This window comes from Lynx rufus, unplaced genomic scaffold (genome assembly GCF_022079265.1).
Source record: "Lynx rufus isolate CCGP_SWC_20201006 ecotype Redwood Valley unplaced genomic scaffold, mLynRuf1.p SCAF_1, whole genome shotgun sequence".
NCBI classification, from domain to species: domain Eukaryota; kingdom Metazoa; phylum Chordata; class Mammalia; order Carnivora; family Felidae; genus Lynx; species Lynx rufus.
In genome coordinates, this window is record NW_025814823.1 from 104,679,245 (window position 1) to 104,689,488 (window position 10,244).

At 42.4% G+C, this 10,244-nt stretch overlaps 1 long non-coding RNA gene across 1 annotated transcript; it reads left to right on the forward strand.

The window, feature by feature from the left end:
* The first annotated feature begins 440 nt into the window (after positions 1-440).
* On the forward strand, positions 441-4,212 carry LOC124522593 (uncharacterized). The gene is made up of 4 exons (XR_006964814.1): positions 441-648; positions 2,497-2,570; positions 2,996-3,114; positions 4,131-4,212. It is a non-coding gene; the product is annotated as an uncharacterized LOC124522593 (long non-coding RNA).
* The last annotated feature ends 6,032 nt before the right edge of the window (positions 4,213-10,244 follow it).

Consider the following 10,244-nt stretch of genomic DNA (forward strand, 5'->3'; position numbering starts at 1 on the left):
TTACTGTTGAGTTTTAAGAGTTCTTTGTGTAGCTTGGATCACAGTTCATTGTTAGATGTGTCTTTTGCAAATAATTTTTCCCCGTCTGTGACTTGTTTTCTCATTCTCTTGACAATGTCTTTTGCAAAGCAGAAGTTTTTAATTTCTTTAAGAATTTTTTTTAATATTTATTCTTTATTTTTGACAGAGAGAGACAGAGTGCGAGCCGCGGAGGGGCAGAGAGAGAGGGAGGCACAGAATCCAAAGCAGGCTCCAGGCTCCGAGCTGTTAGCACAGAGCCCTACGCAGGGCTCGAATTCAGGAACTGCGAGTTCATGACCTGAGCTGAGGTCGGAAGCTTAACTGGCTGAGCCACCCAGACGCCCCATGAAGTTTTTAATTTCAATGAAGTCCAGCTTTGCAATTATTTCTCGCATGGATCACGCCTTTGGTGTTATATCTAAAAAGTCATCAGCATACTCAAAGCCATTTAGATTTTCTTTCTAGATTAGATTTAATCGATTTTCTCTATTTTGTAATAATGGCTATGTTTAACCATCAGCTCACAAAATTCCTGAAGATTTAACAGTCAGCTCTTATGAGCTGCCATGAGCCAGCTGCAGCACACCAGCCTTGTGGGAATAGAGAAAATTGGACCTATTATTTACGGTACGTATCAGAATAAATTCCAAATGGATCAGAGACATAAATGTAAAAATAAAATGAAACCTTACAAGGAAAGACCAGGAAAGATGTGGATGAATTCCTCTATAACTTGGGAGTGGGGAACGTCTTCTGAATTATGGCTTAAAATCCATAAGCCTTAAGGGAAATGGGATTATATTAGTTTCATAAAATGAACTGAGAATTATCATTTCTTTTTGCATTTTTTGAACAATTTCTCTAACATGGGAATTGTGTTTGTAAAGGTTTAACAGAGTCCATTTTAAAAGCATCCAGGTCTAGAGATCTTTGGGGTGGAGTTTTAACTACCAGTTAAATTTCTTTAATCCTTGTGAATCTATTTTAAATTACATTTTTCTTCTTGTGCCAGTTTGGCATTTGGTGTAGTTTCAAGAAATGTATGCCTTTTATCTATCTTTGCTTTCAAAATCTCTAATTGTTTCCTCATCTTCATTATTTGATCAGGTTTTACTTAGTTGTTTTTTTTTAACCTCTTTTCTTCTATCAGTCTTAACAGAGGTTTATCTTGGTAATCTTTTCAAAAACAGAACTTTTATTCTTATTAAAATTTCCTCCATGTAAGAAAATTATTATTTTGTTTCTCATTATATCCTTTCTTATATTCTTTTTTCTTCTTTGTTTTGATGTTCTTTTTGATCACTTCTTGAGTTGGACGCTGAGTATATCTCTTTTCAACTTTTATTGTTTCCTGAAAAACATATTTACATGTGTAAATGCTCTTCTAAATATTTGTTTAGTTATATCCCATACATTTTGTGTTTTCATGCTCATTTAATTCTAGATATTTCTTCATTTTGATTATAATTTCATTTTTAGCCTATGAGTTATTTAGTAATGTGGCTTTTTTAATTTTGTAATTTTTTTGATGTTTATTTATTTTTGAGAGAAAGAGAGAGAGAGAGAGAGAGAAAGAGAATGAGCGGGGGAGGGGCAGAGAGAGGGGGAGACAGAATCCGAAGCAGGCTCCAGGCTTGAGTTGCCTGCACAGAGCCTGATGCAGGGCTCGAACCCACAAACCATGAGATCATGACCTGAGCTGAGGTTGGACCCTTAACCCACTGTGCCACCCAGGCACCCCATTAACGTGGTATTTTTAAAGTATGGAACATTTAAAGAAATTCTGTTATTTATTTCTAAAGTTATCTCATTATGTTTGGAAGATGTAATATATAAGACATTGCTCCTGGTGAGTTTATTGAGACTTCATGTAGGCCTGGTACATTCATGTTACTTTGTGGGTGTTTCTAAAAATGTATATTTGCAATTTGTTGCATGAACTATTATGGCATATATATATATGAAGATATTTATTATACACAGCATACCATTAGAACATACCTATCAAAGATGTGAACAGTATAATTAATAGTATAAGCCTACCAATTATACCGTTTAGATAAAAATCTGCTTAATTTTTGTTTACTTAATACATTTCTGATAAGTGGGTATTAAAAATTACAACTATTTTTATGTTACTCTCTGTATGCTGTCAGTTACTGTAACCTATTATTAGGTTCATATATGTTTGTGATGGTTATATCTTCTTGCTTTATTGTTTTGTTTACCTTAAAAATTTTTTTTTAATCTTTATTTATTTTTGAGAGAGAGAGAGACAGTGTGTGAGTGGGGGAGGAACAGAGAGAGGGAGACACGGAATCCGAAGCAGGCTTCAGGCTCTGAGCTGTCAGCACAGAGCTAGATGCGGAGCCAAACTCACATGACCAGTTATAATTATATTTATCATATATTATATTATATTGTTTAAATATAAATATATTTATATATATACATATACTTGTTTGTTTATTTCAGATAAGACTGAGAATGACATTACACTGAAAACATGTATTGGAAGCAGTACTCAATATTCAAGAAATATGGTAAAGGTAACAAAGTCCCTGTTAATGACCAGAGTGAGAAAAAGAACAAATTTACAGATATATCCAAATATTTTATATATATCCAAATATATATAAAATTGTAATATATCCAAATATATTACAAATATATCCAAAAACACCTATTTGAGATAATATAATATGAGTATATACTCCCCTTTGAGGGAAGGGGAATATATATATTGCAGGGATTTGACCTTATGAAATGTGAACACTGGTTAAAGAGTCTTTATAAGGCTATGGTGTTTACGTCGAGTGTTGGAGTCAGGAGGTTTGGAATGAAAGATGGAAGTAAAGAGGGGGTGATCAAGACAAGCCGGAACCCATAAACACAAGCCGGAGCCTGTGAGGACAGACCAAAACTCCTTTTAGTTCCTGTTGCCTCTAATCTTGATTTTACGTGTTTCCTACAGAAACTAGAACCTTATATCATGATTAGCAAACACCCCTGGTCTGGGGGTCAGTGAATCTTCGTGGGGATCTGCAGAAGGTGCAGCTGTTGGAAACTCCCTGGCTGCTTCACAGTCGTGAGGTGAGCTGGCAGATGAGCGACAGTGCCCTGCAAATCTTTCACAGGGATCTTGCTTATGGCCCATCTAAATGGAAATGCACAGGAAATGGGGTTTGGGGAAACCAGAGTCAGCCTGGTCAAGCGGCCACAAAGCCAGTGCTCATACGTGTTAGTACTCTTGCTCCTACCCTCCACGTCTTCGAGCTCTCTTCTGTATTTCCTCTCTTTACCCTTTACTGCTGACCTCTAGGAGAGTTTGTCCATCTGAGCTTTCAACTCACTGATTTATTCATCACCTTTATCCATCTTGCTTTATATCTTAACTAGTGTTTTAGTTACTTCAGCTGTTACTTATTTCATACCTTATATTCAGTTTGGTCCCCTTTAAAAAAATGTTTGTTTGTTTATTTATTTAGAGGCAGAGAATCCCAAGCAGGCTTTGCACTGTTAGTGCAGAGCCCGATGTAGGGCTCGATCTCATGATCCATGAAATCATGACCTGAGCCCAAATCAAGAATCTGATGCTTACTCAACTGAGCCACCCAGGAGCTTCTCAATTTGGTCCTTTTTAAATGTTTTCTTATTCTTACTTCATGTTGCTTACATCAACGTTAACTTTTTTTATTTATTTTTTTAATTTTGTAATGTTTATTTAATTTTGAGACAGAGAGAGCGAGACAGAGCACGAGTGGGGAAGTAGCAGACAGAGAGAGGGAGACACAGAATCCAAAGCAGGCTCCAGGCTCTGAGCTGTCAGCACAGAGCCCCATGTGGGCTCGAATTCCCAGAACTGCGAGATCATGACCTGAGCCAAAGCCTGCCGCTTAACTGACTGAGCCACCCAGGCTCCCCACATCAGTGTTAACTTCTTAATGTATTTGTTGTCATTAATTTCTCATTCCATCTCTTGGCATAATTCTGATTCATGTGGTCTATATTGTCGAATTTGCCTATCTTTCTAACATAGTAGCTGTAATCCTTACATGGATTTCTGTTTTTTTTTGTTTGTTTGTTTTTTTGTCTTTTTTGGCCCCAAGATCTCTTGCTCCCTTTGACTACCAGCTACTACACATGGTTATGGATTGGGACATGGCTCCAGCCCAGACTCTAATTGACGTACCTGTAAGTGAATTAAGCCAGGGAAGAGAGCCCCGGGGCCACAGAACTGTTGGTGATCATTCCCATTTGCCCACCATCCAGAAATAACTTCTCTAGTGTGTATTTCCTATTTAAGGGAAATGGGAAACAGGCTCTAGACTCTAAAAACATTACAGTCTCTGTTGATTTGCTCTCCTTGCCCTGGGGGTTCAGAGTGGGAGGGATCCAGTGGTGAATACCCAAGGGTAGCTGGTCAGGGCACATTCCCTCTTTTCATCCCTCCTCACTTCCGTGGGGCTTTTGCTCTGCCCTTGTTGTACCCTGCTGACCCCTGCAGTCTCAGCTGTTGCTGCCGGTTTCTGTGGTGATTAACAAACTGATTGTCCACCTCGGGGAGAAGCAACAGAAAGTTGTCCTCCTCTGGCTGCCCTCCCCAGGCTGAAGCCATTCTCCCCACCAACCCCCTGCCATGTCCCTGCCAACCCCCCCCCCCCCGCCCCCATCCGTTTCCTGAGTCTGCAGACTTCCCGGAGACTTTTTATAGTGCTTTATTTTATTTTATTCTTTGTTGTTAGTTCCTCAAATTCGAGTTTCCCCTCTGGCTTCTGTAGTTTCTTTAGGGTTGATTTTCAGGAAGGAGCCAGTGGCTAATGTAGTTTGTCATCTTTTTTTTTTTTTTTTTTTTTTTTTTAAATTTTTTTTTTTTTTTTTTCAACGTTTATTTTTTATTTTATTTTTGGGACAGAGAGAGACAGAGCATGAACGGGGCAGGGGCAGAGAGAGAGGGAGACACAGAATCGGAAGCAGGCTCCAGGCTCTGAGCCATCAGCCCAGAGCCCGACGCGGGGCTCGAACTCACGGACCGCGAGATCGTGACCTGGCTGAAGTCGGACGCTTAACCGACTGCGCCACCCAGGCGCCCCTGTAGTTTGTCATCTTGACAGGAGTAGAGAATGGTTTATAGAATGAGCAGGTGTAGCAACAGAAAGGGGAGAGAATCTGAGACAGCAGTTGCAGGAGTCTTAAGAGAGGAAGGCTACAAATGAACCTCAAGAGGTGTTTTTTCTGCATTTAGTTTAAAATTATTAATTAATATGTATGAGCATGTATGTATAAGTGTGTATATGGACATATGTATGTATGTATATGACTTTAAAAGTGAAATAATGCTATCAGGCTTATCATTGAAAAACAGCGATCTCTGGGGCACCTGGGTAGCTCAGTGGATTAAGTGTCTGACTCTTGATTTTGACTCAGGTCATGATCTCACAGTTCATGAGTTTGAGCCCTGCCTGGGGCTCTGCACTGACAGTGAGGATCCTGCTTGGGATTCTCTTTCCCTCTCTCCCACATAAGCTTTCTTTCTCTCTCAAAGTAAATGAATAAACTTAAAAAAAATAGCAATCTTCACCCTTTCCTACCCCAATATTGTGCCCCACGGCAACAATTTTCAACTTAAAAAAAAAACAACCTTTCTTAAAAAATAATTAAAAAAATTTTAAAAACCTTCTTGAAGTGTTTATTTCCACATTTAAAAAAATTTTTTTTAATGTTTATTTGTTTTTGAGAGAGACAGAGACAGAATGCGAGTGGGTTGGGGCAGAGAGAGAGGGAGACAGAATCCCAAGCAGGCTCCAGGCTCTGAGCTGTCAGCACAGAGCCCGATGCGGGGCTCGAACTCACAAACCGTGAGATCATGACCTGAGCCGAAGTCGGACGCTCAACTGACTGAGCCACCCAGGCGCCCCTTATTTCCATATTCTAAGTAACATGCTTTTATTAGTATTTCTTGGTTTTTAAAAGTTACATACTATGCTTGGCTTCCTAAATTAGAAGATGAAGAGCTCGCACCTGTACACCACTGTATTCTCCCTTCCAGTGCGTCCTTTTTCCCTTCTTACCCTGGCCTCCTGATGTACATACACCATCCTTTCCATCATCAATATGGCGTGTCCACAGTATCATGTGTGTGCAAACCCTGTTCATGCCTGAGACATATAGTATGCTAAGATCATACTTCCTTTCTTAAAAAAAATTTGATGTTTATTCATTTTTGATTGAGAGAGAGAGACAGAGTGAGGGTGGGGTGAGGGGCAGAGAGAGACGGAGACACAGAATGTGAAGCGGGCTCTAGGCTCTGAGCCCTCAGCACAGAGCCTGCCTTGGGGCTCAATCCCAGGAACTGTGAGATCATGACCTGAGCTGAAGTCAGACGTTCAACTGACTGAGCCACCCAGGCGCCCCTCATATTTCCTTTCTTAGATCTCTTTTTATTTTCTTAGGGTTAATACTTGCCTTCCCCACCCCCAAGTGTTCAGCGCTCTCTGTGCCTCCCACAATTGTCTGAATACTTTGATAAGAGTTGAAAACATCAGGTAATCTAGCGGATTCTTTCCCTTCCCCATACCCATCCCTCTGTGCAGACTTCATTTTCCTGCTTATCATCTTGGCAACTTCTTTTGCCTGCCTCCCGTGTTAGGCCTTCCATTTCCTGATTTTGTATCTCTCTCTTTCTTGAAACTTTCCCTTGTTTGGTGCTGAAACACCAGCAGTCTCTTTTGGCTGCTTCCCAAGAAAGAGTCTGTAGGAGGTTAAGTTTAAGTGTGGGTGTGGTGATCATTTGCCATTTAGACAGCCCCAAACATTCGAATACCCCTTCCCATTTTGTTAACAGTTTCCCACGTTATAAATTCTATATTCTTTTTTAAAATATTTGTGTATTTATTTTGAGGTGGGGAGGGGCAGAGGGACAGAGAGAGTGAATCCCAAACAGGCTCCGTGCTATCAGCACAGAGCCCGGCATGGGGCTTGATCCCACAAACTGTGAGATCATGACCTGAGCCGAAATCAAGAACTGGACACTTAACTGGTTGAACCACCCAGACGCCTCTAGAGCTTTTACTATTATGACTCTGTGAACAGCTTGTCTCTCTGTTTTTTTTTTTAATGTTTATTTGTTTATTTTGAGGGAGAGAGTGCAAGTGGGGGAAGGGCAGAGAGAGAAGAAGAGAAAGAATCCCAAGCAGGCTCAGTGCTGTCAGTGTAGAGCCCGATGCAGGACTCGATCCCACGAACCCTGAGATCATGACTTGAGCCGAAATCAAGAGTCAGATGCTTAAGCAACTGAGCCACCCAGGTGCCCCTATAAATTCTATATTCTTTTTTTTTTTTCAACGTTTATTTATTTTTTTGGGACAGAGAGAGACAGAGCATGAACGGGGGAGGGGCAGAGAGAGAGGGAGACACAGAATCGGAAACAGGCTCCAGGCTCTGAGCCATCAGCCCAGAGCCCGACGCGGGGCTCGAACTCACGGACCGCGAGATCGTGACCTGACCGAAGTCGGACGCTTAACCCACTGCACCACCCAGGCGCCCCTAAATTCTATATTCTTAACAAAGAACCCTGTTCAGGTCGTTCTCCGGTTGTTGGATTGCAGACCTGTGATTTTGATCCTACCACTCAGCTGCATCCGTGCCAGAGTGAGAATCTGGATCCCCAGCCGTATTACTTGGGAAAGAGGCAGGGCCGAGGCTTCCACTTGGCCGGGCAATCTCTGGGTCAGGCAGCCCAGCAGGGTTCTGGAATCCAGCGTGTGACTGAAGCATCTGATTTTGCAGCCTCCTGATGATGGCAGAGGCAGAGCCTGGATCTGGTGCCTGTGGTGATGGCAGCATCCTGATGCGGTGGCTTCTGTCCGAGGCGCTGACTCCCTCAGTGGGCAGGCCTGTGCTGGGGGGTCAGTCCTGGAAGTACAGTCCATTTTCTCCCAATCTGTGCACTCTCTGTATCTTGTAACTTGTCCCTTTGGCTTAAATTGGTGTGTTAGAGTCTGTTATAGTCTGCTATAACAGAATACCACAAACTTAAGGCCAACAGAAATGTATTTCTCACAGTTCGGGAGGCTGGACGTCCAAAGTCAGGTTCTGACGAGAATCCCCGTCCAGCTTGCCGACTGCTGACTGCTGAGTGTGCCCTCGCATGGTGGTAGGGACAAGGGAGCCCTTTTCGAAGGGCATCACTTCATTCTAGAGGGTTCCACCTCGTGACCTCATTGCTTCCCAAAGGCACCCCCACCTTCTGATACCATCGCATTGGGGGTTAGAAAATTCTAAAATTCTAAAAATTCAACACGTGAGTTTGGACGGTGAGGGGGAGACACAAACATTTAAACCGTAGCAAGTATCTAGAGTAACTTCTGCTGTGTTAGTCTAACCTGGCCAATGTGCCTTGTATGCCTATAGGTATTGTTTTATTTATTTATTTATTTATTTATTTATTTATTTTTTTATTTTTGGGACAGAGAGAGACAGAGCATGAACGGGGGAGGAGCAGAGAGAGAGGGAGACACAGAATCGGAAACAGGCTCCAGGCTCTGAGCCATCAGCCCAGAGCCCGACGCGGGGCTTGAACTCCTGGACCGCGAGATCGTGACCTGGCTGAAGTCGGACGCTTAACCGACTGCGCCACCCAGGCGCCCCTGCCTATAGGTATTGTGATTCTACTGCAAGACATGTGAGTTTGAAAGGGAACAGATTTCTAATTTGGAAACTCGTTTTCCTCAAAAACTAGAAAGCCTTTCTCCATTGCCTCTGGCTTTCAGTGTGGTTGCTGAGAATTCTGAAGCCATTCTTTTTCCTGGGTCTGTATGTGATTTACTTCTCTGCAAATCTTTTTTTGTTTTGTTTTGTATCAAAGTAGTATTTACTCTTAGTTTTTTTGTTTTTTATGCTGTCAAGTCTATAAATGGTCATATTTTAAAGATTCAGAAAGTTCTGTGTGTTGTCTTATGAAAAAACAGCTGTTTTCTGACTTTGTCCCCCCCTCCCCATCCCATTTCCTTACTGTTAGAAGCAACCACTTTCACTGCTAGTGTATGTGAATATATAATTAATGCATTTTTAGCACACATGAAGGGGATCCTGGGAAGTCTTTCAAAATTCTCACATTTGGCTTTATACATCAAAGTAGATAACTTCCTTGTACCTAAACAGACTTTGGGGTGTAGGCGTTAGAGACCCTGTAATAGCAGTTGATGAGTTTTTCTTCCCCTTTCACTTATTTGGTGGTAGGATCTGAACCTAGGCTGAGATCTGAAAATGGAAGGAGGCTCTTCTTCCAGGGGATGACAAGTAAGAGATCTGGTGAATTGGGGTCCCTAAAGTTCCTGGCACCAGCACCTGGGATACGACTCCTGACATGGGGAAAAGGCTGGGGAGTGAAATCTAGAGAGCTGGAGTAGGAAGCTGCAGAAAAGTGATATATGGAGCTTCTGAACTGAGCTGAGCCCTAAGAGATTGGAATCTGCCCCCCATGGAACCTATAAAAACCACTGTACCCCGGGCAGGGGAGTGTACAGGCGGAGGCTAGCCTCAGGCGGTCACTTTGGACCCTACTTAAGCACCGGGAGAAACAGCAGCATCAGACAGAGGAAGCCAGTCTAGGCTGTCTGGGCCTCAGCTACAACTTTGTATACCTTCGGTGTGCTTACTTGTTCCATGACAACCAGCTGCAGAAACTCTTACCAATTTCTTTGGCTTCACGGGAGTACATTTGGTTTCTGGAGCAGCAAAGCAGTGAGATGAGAACAACCAGGATTCCTTCCTGAGACTCATTAGAATCCTGGAATTTCTACATGGATGGAGGGGACAAGGGATTCCAAGAGATAAACTGATTTCCTGCTAAAATGGTTATTGAGCGTGGCATCAGGAACCCCCGGGACAAGGCTGGCTGCTATTCAGGAGTCTATGAAGGGTGCCTGGGGGGCTCAGTTGGAGGAACCTGTGGCTCTTAATCTCAGGGTCGTGAGTTTGAGCCCCACGTGCGACGTAGAGATTACTTAAACAAAACTGAAAAAAGGAACAATCTGAAATAAGACATATTGGTTACACATATTATGATTTATTTACCCTGTCTCTCAACTTCTCTGGACACTAGCAACTCCGGTTAGCTGTTGTTATGGACAGAATGTTTGTGTCCTTCCCCACTCCACCCCAAATTTCTATGTTGAAATCTGGACCCTCCCCCGCTGCCCCCCACCCCCACCCCATGTGAT